This window comes from Myotis yumanensis, unplaced genomic scaffold, assembly GCF_028538775.1.
Source record: "Myotis yumanensis isolate MYYU_CA2020_CCGP unplaced genomic scaffold, mMyoYum1.0.hap1 SCAF_8, whole genome shotgun sequence".
Taxonomy (NCBI): domain Eukaryota; kingdom Metazoa; phylum Chordata; class Mammalia; order Chiroptera; family Vespertilionidae; genus Myotis; species Myotis yumanensis.
In genome coordinates this window covers 70,892,875-70,905,836 of record NW_027223759.1, presented here as the reverse complement: position 1 = coordinate 70,905,836, position 12,962 = coordinate 70,892,875, and the positions used below count along the sequence as shown (strand labels likewise).

General features: G+C 36.3%; 1 protein-coding gene across 1 annotated transcript in view; it reads right to left on the bottom strand.

Annotated features, from left to right (window-relative positions):
• Positions 1-12,962, bottom strand: part of LRP1B (LDL receptor related protein 1B) — a 1,706,338-nt gene that overhangs the window by 391,207 nt on the left and 1,302,169 nt on the right. The gene's annotated exons all lie outside the window — the stretch shown is intronic.

The window sequence follows — 12,962 nt, the reverse complement described above, 5'->3', positions numbered from 1 at the left end:
GCATATACTATATATACTATGATTACCTTGGGCGGGATACCTTCCTTAACATATACCCTTCGGATAGTATGCATCATGCTACATTAGGCAATGGTGTTGGACAATTTAGGCTTCATCTACCCTGGAGAAAACATATGTATATCTAAAGAGCCACTGACATCTAGGTATAAATAAGCCTTGGCTTGCTAAGGCTTTAAGCTGAAACCACTGCTAATAATATTTACTCTTATCTCATACATCTTGCGTAGTCTTATTTTAAAATTCAGTTGCTTCTTCATATAATTCCTCTGCTCCATGGACTATAGTATCTTTGTTTGATCTACTGGAAACATTTGAAAACTGCATAACCTATGTTTAAATACCTTTCAGAATCCTTGTGTTCCCTTCTCCTTGTAGCACATAAATCTTCTAGTTACACAAACCTTTGTACTCTCTTTGCCACCTACAATTCAGTTCTAACTTTATGTATTTGTTCTACTCTCAGAACTGAAAGTGAGTTTTCCATTCTCAGAGCACATGCTTTGTAGCTCCCTTAGGACATTAATTATATGCTGCCTTATTTTATAGTTGTTTATGAGTTTGTCTTGTTATCTTCTACTATATAAAATGACAGTCTTAAAGGTAGTAACTGTGCAGGACTCACTTCCTGGTCTCCTTTATCAAGAAGTATAGTGCTTTCCAAAGAATAGCAACTCACAAGTTTTTAATGACCTGGTCAATGTACATGAAAACCGAAGAATAGCCTGGCTGTTGTGGCTCAGATGTTGAACGTTGACCTATGAACCAAGAGGTCATGGTTTGATTCCTGGTCAGGGCACGTGCCCGGGATTGCAGGCTCAATCCCCAGTGTGGGTGTATAAGAGGCATCCGATCAATAATTCTTTCTCATCATTGATGTCTCTATCTCTCTCTCCCCATCTTGTCCTCTCTAAAATCAATAAAAACATATTTAAAAAAAACCTGAAGAATGCCTAATGTTGAAGATTCGGGGACTAGAAATACAATATATCATTTATATATGAAAACAAACAAATAAATCAATAAAATAGTGCCTTCAATAAAATAGTTTAAATGAGTGCCTTCAATAAAGGGGTTTAGGGCAGGTCTACTACTTTTTAACAGGCATTTTAGAATTATATAATTCTTTAAATGTGTATAAATTGGTGAATTATTTTCTGATTTAATTGTAACAAATCACCACAAATTTAGTGACATAAAACAACACAAATGTATTACCTCATAATTCTAGAGTTCAGAAATTTGAAATCCATATCACTGGACTAAAATTGAGGTATAAGCGGGTTTGGATTTCTTCTGGAAGCTCTAGATAAAAATCTGTTTCCTTGCTTTTCCCAACCTCTAGCGGCCACCTATGTTCCTCTTCCTCTTCTTCCATATTCTACGTGCTTCACTCCAATCTCTCATCCATTCCTATATATTTTCTCTTTAATGCTAATCTTTCTGTCTCTGTTATATAAGGACACTTGTGGTTACACTGAGTCCAGGATAACTCTCCCCCTCAAAATATGAACTAATAATAATGAAGCTTGATACTAGTACATCAATATTGAATTTTCTTTACTAAGAAGTAAAGAATGAAGTTAAAAATAATTAGTACATTTCACATTGTGGGAATCAAGAAAAAAATTAAGGCAACAATCTTTCTGCATTGTGAATTTGTCAAAACAGCCATACACTATATCCAGTGGCTACTTCAGACTGAGTGGGTTAAGATTCCCTTAACTTTATAGTCAGAACTGCTGGACGTTGCCTATAATTGTTGGGACCAGGCACTGTGGTAAGCACTCTTATGCCACGGTTTTCATTAATCCTCAATAAACTGTTAGTTGATGCTAATATATTCCCTAATTTTCAATTAAGGCACATACAGCCTGATTATATTAAAACAATGAACATGATCTGTACTTAAATCCAAGTCTCATTTATTCCAAAATCCATGTTTTTAATCTTAATAAAATTCCAACTTACCAAATATCTCTAGGTGTCAATGAACATAATAATTATGAGATGTGAATAATGTGACCCCAATCTTGATATCACCAAAATTAGAAAAAAAAATCTCTAAAATCCCGGTGGCAAAGAGGAAGACAAGCTTTAGATGTCACATTCTAATGTTTTAATATGATTTGTACTCCCTAACAGAAAAAACAAAACAAAACACTAAGAATCCCGCAATAGTGCATAAATCACTATTGATTTTGTTGAACTTTAAAAGGCAGTGCTGAATGAATGGTTTGCTGTGTTTATATATGTATAGTGCTAAGCTACATAGGACATAAATAATGAGAAAACATGTCTTTGTAAAGGTGCATATATATTATTAAATAAAAATGTTGCCTGATGCATGATGGTTTCCAAAAACAATTATTTGGCTTATAGCTCATATTTTCAATGCTAACAATTTTTGCCAGTATTGTTATATATATACACTGAGTGGCCAGATTATTATGACCGGCCAGATTATTATGACTACCTCATCAGTACTTCATTGACACTTCCAAAAATACTAAATATTGAAAACTTCCTAAGCAAATACTCTCAAGGTTTCATTATTATTATTATTATTATTATTTTTAAATATACTTTTTTAATTTTTTACAGAGAGGAAGGGAGAGAGATAGAGAGTTAGAAACATCAATGAGAGAGAAACATTGATCAGCTGCCTCCTGCACACCTCCCACTGGGGATGTGCCCGCAACCAAGGTACATGCCCTTGACCGGAATCAAACCTGGAACCTGGGACATTTTAGTCCGCAGGCCGACGCTCTATCCACTGAGCCAAACCGGTTTCGGCTTCATTATTATTATTATTTGCATAACTAATTCACTTCATTGTACCGAAGTGAATTGTAGTACATTGTAGTGTAAATTGCATTAGTTCTGACTTTCCAAATGAAGAGGATTGAAGAAACACTGAATCACATATTCCCATAATACTTAGCATATAGTAAATGTACAATAAATTTTTAGGGAACAAATGAAGGGCACAATAAAGATTCAATAAATAAATATTATCTATTAATTTATTCACAACTAAAGTCAAGAGTAACAGCTCATGTTAATCAAAAATATTTTGTGAAATAAAACACTTCAATATGTTCTATGAAGAATTAATATAATTTCTATAGATTTCTAAACCTGATGTAAAGTACTTCTGCTAAAGAGATGAGTGGAAGTAAAAACTGCTGTTACTTATGAAATGATAGAGCCTTTAATATTTCATTTCAAATGAGAATGAGCAGACTCTGATCCTTGTAACTACTAAGAGAAAATTTGTGAAATTGAATTAAATAAGGCAAGAATATAAATGATGACATTAAGTCGATAGGAAGGTGATAATTTCAAATTGCAGCATTATCTTGTGCAAAAGTATTATATTACCTGACAACTGTAATTCTGTCTCCTCAAAGATAAGAAAATAGTAAGTTTAGGCAAAGCTCATCTTTTGTTAATATTATTCAAATCCAGACACAAAATTCATTTCTCGCTCTACTACCAAACCAGTCACTATTGCAAGGAACTCAGTAATAAAGAAAAAAGGAGCACTTACTGTGTAGTCATCAAGTAAGGTAAACAGTGGTATTGGTTCAATTTGTATGCCATGTCCAAGCTATTTTGTGCACAGGGGAAACCAGAATGGCATGTGTAGATATAAAGGTAAGCCATATTCTGAAGTCTCTCCTATTTTAAGAAACCATCTGTCACCAGATGATTTTAAAATAAGATAAAGATGTGTTGTCTTGATACTATTTTAAGAAAAATATTAATGAACTAGTTCATATGCAAAAAGTCATCAATTTACCCTTATGCCTATTGGTCAGAGTGACCAAAATAGCAATTCTCACCAGCAACTCCAGGAAGCCCCTTTAATCATCTTGGCTGGCAAATATTTTGTTTTAGTTTTGGTACCTGCAAAATTCTGTTTACACTAATACCACCCTCTTGCCATACTAACTTATAGTTATTTCTGCTACAAACTTCCCCTACTACCTTGTACATTCCATAAGGGCAAGAATCTTGATTTTCAGAGAGCATATGATTCTTTTTTTGGTGAAATTTTCTTGATTGCTTACTAAGTTCCAGCAACTCTGCAGCCAGGGTTCAGACTGCTCAAAAGCTATTTATAACACCCGTCAACACAGTGCCTCGAGGGCTGACAAGAGGCTGGGCTGGAGATCAACTGATGGAAAAGGCACAGTGTCCTCTCATATAACAAAGGCAAGGTGATAATTCAATTAAAAATAATATTATAACAAACTAGTTGCAAATCATTTGTAAAAACTAGAAGGCATGCTCATCTCTGGCTTAAGATAACTGTGTGTGTGTGTGTGTGTGTGTGTACATATGTGTGTGTGTGTGTGTGTGTGATGTGGGTGTTGAGGAAGAGCTAAACTAAAACCTGAAGTGTGAAGTGTGAACACAAACTAACCAAGTAAAATACTGGTAAGGAAACGGCACATTTAATGTTTATCTAGAAGAAAGAGAACGTCCTACTCAAACACTGCAATTGTTTAGCTGAGTGAATATTTAACCAATCTGAATAGAATGGTTTAATTCATTTGTACATTTCAAATAACAGACCTATCCTCCCTTATCTCTGAATCTTTGTAGTTTATCATCAGAGTATGCAGAAAACTTTTGCATTGCTTGACTCTTCCTATAGTTCAAATAACCCAGTTACCTTTATACCTCCTCAGAATGACACTGTTTTATGTAAGCTGTTAGATACAAATATTAATCTGAAATTTTGCTACTTTCCAATTTTCTCCCTTATATTGTGAATATATTTTAATAATAGTAATGGAGGTAAATAAAAGAAGTAAAGAAAATGTTATGGGGTTTACAAAATAAGTTATACATAAATATCTAATGCTATTAAGAGGTATTTGATCAATTATTGAATATGGCTCATGTCATCCTGGTGAAAAACTACTTGGAAAATTATGCTTCTATTTTTATTAATTCTGAAACAAATATTCATCTCACTAAATTCTGTTTATTCTCTACTAACACTGCATAGCAGGAAAGTTATTGTAAATGTCTTTTGAATGGTAACTAAACTAATCTCATTTTATCTTATTATCCACCTAAATAATAGGTACAATTGTCAGACACTTCACTTTCACAGACTTTAGCTGTCCAGACTCAAGTACCCATGTCATACTAAACATGCAAGTTCCCATCAGATGACCCACCTTGCTAATTCATCTCACCATGTCTATGCTATTCAAATCCCAGGATTTTGTGAATGTAGGAAAAACATAGAACATTATGCTCTACAAAGGTTTTGCCACTTCAGGCTTTCATTAATTAATAATAAATTCTGTTCTTAGCCATCACTCTACAAATATAGGTCTCTAAGCAATATTATACTGAAGATTCAAAAGGAATAAGGCAAATTAAACTTATTAAATATGCTTTAATACATGGTACATTCTTGCATATCTGATGAATACTTATATTTACCAATATTCCTTTTTATTTTTTTCAGTTTTGATTTAGTCTTATTTTCATGTGGGCACTCAACCAAATATGTTATCAGCAATTTTCAAAGTGCAAAGGGTGGAGGACAGAGGGTATTTAGATATTTGGAAAATTAAATGCTTCTAACAACAGGAGTACCTTAATTCTGTCACCTTAAATATATCACTTTCTATTGGTTTTTTTTTTTCATCTCCTACCTCACAGTTTTTTGCTACTCATATAAGAATATTCTATTAATATATCACAAGTGCCCTCTGTCATGCAATTCCCTAGGAGAAGCTCCATAGTGCCTAGAACACGTATCAATTGAGTGCATATCCTACCTAATATAAGAGTAATATGCAAATTAATCATCACTCCAACACAAAGATGGCAGCACCGATAGCCACAAGATGGCAGCGCCCAGTCCTCTCAGCCCTGCTGGAGTCCTCCAGTCCCAATGGGCGGCCGCTGAGAGCAGGGCTTGCTTGGCCGTCACCAGTGACCCGGGAGTGGCCAAGCGGGCCCCGCAGACAGCAGAGAACAACAGGGAGTGGGCCTAAGTCGTCAGAACGACATTCCCAGAGGGCTTCTGGATTGGAGAGGGTGCAGGTTGGGCTGAGGGACTCCCCCGCCCCCCATGCACAAATTTCATGCACCGGGCCTCTAGTGTTCAATAAACAACTGAGGGATGATTGAAGAACTCTGGAGCCTTAGGTCCTCTTCATCTACACAAGTCCTTCTACTTGGGGATCTTCTAGTGTCTTTACTCAGAGTATTTGAAAGTTTGAGGGGAGAATCACATCTGTTCTTGACAAAATGTTTGGTCATTTTGCATGCAGATTTTACTAATTTATTATAATCTAGCTCTAAAGAAAATGAGTCAATTAAGGAAAATGATGGCAAAACCTCATAATGGTTTATGCTAATTGAATACTTACTAAATTCTAGGCACTGATCTAAAAAACACTTATTAACTCATTAGATTCCATCAACCCTCTGAGATTTATACTAAACTCAAGGCAAAAAAAGAAAGCAAGTGGATTAGTAATTATTCAGTAATTAAGGAACGAAAACATATTCCTAAAATGGAAAACTGAAGCAAGGAAAGGGGATAATTTGCCTAAGGACACAGCTTGTAAGGGGTGAACAGTGAGGGAAGGACTTGTGAAACAAGTCTTTTAATAATCTAATTATATGGTTAACACTGCAAATTCACATTATAGCTAGTTAGTTTCATTTTATAAGTGAAGAGTTCTATTTTAGATTAGAAGGTGTGTAGAAAGAGTATATGTAATGGAACCTGCCTAGAAGAACTTGACATTTCTTTGGAGAGATCATATAGACAAGAATGAAGAAAAAGAATAGCATACAATATTAACCAAGGAATTAAGTCCTGAATGTTTTTTTAAAAGAAGATCACTATGAGCTGCAGGTATAGGGGAAAAAAAATCCTTTAATGGAATGAAAAAATTATATCTAAATTACTAAGTTCCCAAAATATAAACCAATTAAAAGGCCATAAAATTTCTTCCATTGCAGTTTAGCAACATAAGTAAAGGAGTGGAATCTTAGACAAGAATGTTGTATATTCTGAAGACAAATAGGGTGTGTTGGACTAGAGGAAAGAGTGAATTTTACATAGTAGAGAGATTTGTGGTGAGATAGATCAATTAAATTGAGATTACACCAAACCTAGAGACATAAATGAATTACAATTTTAGATGCAGAAATGGTGAAACAACTAGTGTTTTAGGGAGTAACTAAGTGAAAACATTGTTGTACATAATAGATAGACACTTCTAGAAACTCAGGTCAGGAAAAAGGAAAGCCAGAAGAAAATTAACAATTATGTTATCTAATTAAAGGAAACATGCAAATTGACCATACCTCCACTACACTCACAAGCCATGCCCACCAGCCAGGCCCACCAGCCAATCAGAGTGACTATATGCAAATTAACCCAAACAAGATGGCGGCTGGCAGCCATGGAGCTGGAGCAAGCAGGAGGCTTGGCTGCCCCAGCGATGGAGGAAACCAAGCTTCCCGCCTGCCCTGGCCAATCCTGGCCTCCGCTCAAGGCTACAAAGTTTCAATTATAGAAGATAAATAAATCCCAGATACTTGCTTCCAGCCAGCCTTCACTGGGAGCTTGGGTGGCTGGGGGCCGTGGTGAGCCTGCAAACAGCCATCAGCCCCTCACCCAGACTGGCCAGGCACCCCAGCGGGGACCCCCACCCTCAAGGGGCTGTGACCAGCCTGCAAAAAGCCATCAGCCTCTCACCCAGGTTGGCCAGGCACCCTAGCAGGGACCCCCATCCTGATCTGGGACACGCTTCAGGGCAAATCAGCTGGCCCCCACCCCATGCACCAGGCCTCTATCCTATGTAATAAAAGGGTAATATCAAATTGACCCTAACAGCAGAACGACTGGGAATGACTGGTCACTATGACACACACTGACCACCAGGGGGCAGACGCTCAATGCAGGAGCTGCCCCTGGCAGTCAGTGGGCTTCCATAGGGGGAGCTCTGCTCAGCCACAAGCCAGGCTGATGGCTGCCAGTACAGCAGTGGTGGTGGGAGCCTCTCCCGCCTCCTCAGCAGTGCTAAGGATGGGTAAGTGTGAAGTGTAGGATATTTATAAGGCAGATAGCAGACTGATAGATTATTCTAGATGCAATATAATCAGATTATGTTTAAAGAGAAGGAACATGAAGTTCAAGGTCTTTAGGTAGAGCAGTGCTAAAGAGTGATCAGATCTAGGCTATTATCAAGCCTTAGTGGAAAGTAAAAACAGAGCACAATGGAGTCAAAAGTATTCTTGAAAACTGTGAGAAGATTGATAAGGGCATGAAGGCATCAATAATAATACTGTTCTCATTGAGAAAGACTGTATGAAAGGGAAGGGAAGGAAGAAGGAAGAGCATCAGGTTTAAATTGCTGAAGGAAATGGAGAGGAACCGTAGCATATAGTGTATTGGTTAACACTTACATTTATCAACATGTCAGTAAACATTGAACTACACAGTACAATTTCTACTTTGTAGAAATCTAAAAAAACGTTAATGAGGCTTGCAGCAGCTGACATTAATTTAAACATAACATAAAGTATTTTGAGAATGCTGTTCTGTAAGAGTGATAACTGAGCCACATATTATGTTACTAGAGGCCCAGTGCATGAAAATGTGTGCACTGGGAGGGGCGGGGGGTCCCTCAGCATGGCCTGGGCCCTTTTGCTGTCCAGGACCCTTTGAAGTATGTCCACCTGCTGGGTTAGGCCTGCTCCCCAGGGGATCATGCCTAAGTTGGCAGTCAGACATCCTCTGACAACCTGGGAGCCCTTGGGAGATGCCCAACTGAGGGCAGTTGGACATCCTTAGCGCTGCTGAGGAGGTGGGAGAGGATCCTGCCACCGCCACTGCACTCACAGCCATCAGCTGGCTTGTAACTAAGCAGAGTTCCCTCTGTGGGAGTGCACTGACCACCAGAGGGCAGCTCCTGCATCAAGCGTCTGCCCCGTGGTGGTCAGTGTGTGTCATAGTGACCGGTTGTTCCACTGTTAGGGTCAATTTGCATATTACCCTTCTATTATATAAAAATAGATGTTGTAAATAAGGCTAACTATATCAATATTTGAAATATAATCTATTTATTTTTAAGTATGTCACTTTAAAACTATATAATTAAAACTCAAGTAAGGAAGAAAACTGTCCTGGGAAGCATATTATATAAAGGTTTGTTTTAGTGTAAATTCTTTTAATATTCTTCCCCTCTCTATCTCTCCTTCTCTCTCTTCCACTCACCTTTCCTCCATCCCTCTCTGTTGGAATTTTTAACTAGATATATTATCCTGAATAGCTCAGAATAGCAAGTTGAATATATAGATAACACACATTAATTTCTCATAAACTTTATTTATTCTTGCATTAGAAACCTAAAAATACTAAGCACATTCAGCATTTATATGAAATTGAAATATCTTGCCCCTTCAAACAATAGCAAGTAACTTCACTGCTGCCAATGATAACCATGTTTCAAGAAGAAACGGATTCACTTGTGTCCCTGCCTTTATCAACAGGTGCTCTGCTGCTTTCTTAAGAGTTTTGAATTCATCATCCAGGCCCTCAAACACCTATTTATAATTCACAGTACATTGATTTCATCTGCTGAATTCATGCCACACATCTCTCAAAAGGAAAAGGAGATTCTAATGTGTATACTTTCTTTTATTACTTTCTATGAAAAATGCCTCCTCTAACACTACATCACAGATTTTTTTTCCCTTAGTAGCCATTTATAACTTCTATGTTTGAGTCAAAACTACAAAAACAAAACAAAACAAAATAAAGAAACTTTTTTCAGTCACATTGATTTCATAAAATTGTTAAGTGATCAAAGTGGCTTAATAGCAGCTGATCATGAGGAACTTCTTAGAAAAAAAGCATTATTTGAGATAAATCTGAAAAAGTTTATACTCTTGATGGTGACAATCAATACAGTGCCATTAAATCCACTAAACTATCCATAGTTTTGTCATATCTTTTTCCCACTAGATAATTCCTGTCTAGTTTTATTTTTTCACCATTAAATATAGATTGATGTATAGCTCATGTGTAAACAAGATATTATTGTCATAGCTTACTACTGGTTGCCAAGAAACATTGTATAACAAATAAAACAACAAAGAAAGTGAATTGTCAAAAGCCAGGCCAAATTTTAAATTATTATTTAGGATTTTAGAGGGATAAGCTAAAAATCACTTATATAATTGTGTTGCTCACAGAAGATGGAACTTCCTCTTCATGTATGTGTGCGGCCTTTTTGCAGAATCTGCCATCAATGTGAATCTATTCTTTGAACCTGGACTTGGTCATGTGACTTGCCCTGACCAATGAGACATTAATAAAAATGGCTTACAAAATATTTTCATATTGGGGCCAGCTCTTTCTTAGGTCTCTGAGACCATGCCAAGCTAGCTGGTTGCATAATGACAGATTTGAGGCCCAGTAACTCAGAACACAGGCTGCCTACTACCAGGTATATGAGGGAGACCATCCTTGAAAACCAGCTACCATTTGATCTGCCAGCTGGTTGGAGATCTGAGAAGCTGAGTCAGACTAGAAGAACCACCTAGATAACCCATACAATAGTGGTATTTATAAGTAGTCATTGTTTTAAGACATTGAATTCTGGGATGCTTTATTATGAAATTAAAGCTAATTGATACAAACTAAACTCTCAACTTCTAGACTAGGGTTTAAAAACGTGTATATAGCCCTAACCAGTTTGGCTCAGCAGATAGAGCGTCGGCCTGCGGACCGAAGGGTCCTGGGTTTGATTCCGGTCAAGAGCATGTACCTTGGTTGCGGGCACATCCCCAGTGGGGGGTGTGCAGGAGGCAGCTGATCGATGCTTCTCTCTCATGGATGTTTCTAACTCTCTATCTCTATCCCTCTCCTTTCCTCTCTGTAAAAAATCAATAAAATATATTTTTTAAAAAACAAACAAAAACATGTATATATAATTAACTTTAAATTGACATTTAATACTGAAGTTGTTCTGATCAGGGAATAGTAATCTTGTTATCCCCACCCCCACTCACCTACTGAGAACTTACTTGGCAGTAATCCAATATTGGGACATTAATTCATATCTGAATTACTACTGCCCTAAAGTCCACCTAACATCCCTATAAATTGCTCTATCCAATGACAGATGCTTCAGTTTCCCAGAACCCTTCCTATCCTCTCTCCATTCTTAATCAGACTCACTAACTATAACAATTATAGATCCCTCCATACATTTCTTAGTGAAGTTTAAGTTTTATAATAAACGTTGGCCCTAGCTTTCTTCCACATGGACATGATCCAGAAGTTTGTGTGTATTTTTTTTTTTTTTTTTTGCAAACAGAACTCTTATCAGATCTACTGTCATGATCTACTGGGGCAGTCACCCAAGCCTGACACAGAGTTCTCTTTTCCTTTTTAGATACCACATATAGTATTTGTCTTTCTCTGTTTGACTTATTTTACTTCCCCTAAAGCCCTCTAGGTACCATGTTGTCACAAATGGCAAAATTTCATTCTTTTTTTTTTTTTTTTTAAATATATTTTATTGATTTTTTACAGAGAGGAAGGGAGAGAGATAGAGAGTTAGAAACATCGATGAGAGAGAAACATCGATCAGCCGCCTCCTGCACATCTCCTACTGGGGATGTGCCCGCAACCCAGGTACATGCCCTTGACCGGAATCGAACCTGGGACCTTTCAGTCCGCAGGCCGACGCTCTATCCACTGAGCCAAACCGGTTTCGGCAAAATTTCATTCTTTATTAAATGACTGAATAATACAATATATTTACCCATTTATCCATCAAAGTACACTTAGGTTGTTTCCATTTCTTGGCTATAGTAAGTAAGGGTGTTTTAATCAAGCTGTATTTGAGATAAAAACTATGTGTATATACACAGTGGGGCAAAAATAGGTTAAAAGTAATGCAATAATTAATGTTTTGGGTACTCACAAATGTAAACCTACTTCTGCCCCAATCTGTACACAACACATTGGTGTGTTTTTTTTAAGTTTTTTTTTAAATTGTCATAAAATATACCCTTGTGTTTTTTAAAGGTGGAAATACCTAAGTTTACTCCAAAAGTGGGAATTACTGGATGAAAGAATATGTACTTTTCCAATATTTCAAAATATTGCAAAATGGCTCTCTCTAAAGTGGTCGTATAAAATTGTAAAAAAGTATATGAACATTCCAGTTTCTCCACATTATCAAACTTTTTAAAAATTTGTGAAATTCATAAATAGAAAATACCATCACATTGTTTGATTAGGAAATTTTCAATGAATTGTGAATTTGAATATACTTTAATATAAATATGTTTTCTGGGAGTGGCATTTTATCATGACTTACCCATACTTCTATTAGTCTTTGTAGTGGTATATTTTAAAATTCAATTGCCATTCTTTTTGATTTTAGGAAATACAAATATCTTCGGTTAGTCTTCATTTGTTTTGGCTTTTAAATTCCTTTACATCTTCTGTTGGAAATGTTTTTAATTTCAACTGTATTATGTTTTTTGTCTTTTTAAAATATGTTACTATTCTGAGTTTATAAAAATATTCTTCTATAATTTCTTTGATGTTAAAAGTTATATTTATACTCAATGTACTTAGAACTTACTTTTGAGTATAGCATGAGCTAGAGATAGAATTTTGTTTTATCTCTTGCATACAAAATGTACTAGCATAGTCTGGTAAAGGCAGTTCATTATTATTTAACTGATTTGAATTAGCAATGTGGCAATGCATAACAAATTCACCTGCAAGATATGTACATATGGATCTACTTCTGAGCCCCCTGTTCTAATTCTTTTGGTAATATCATATTGCTTTAAATTTTATAGCTTTTTAATAAGTTAAGTGTTTGTCAAGGAGACACTACAAGTGTAGGTTTCTTTAAAACTGC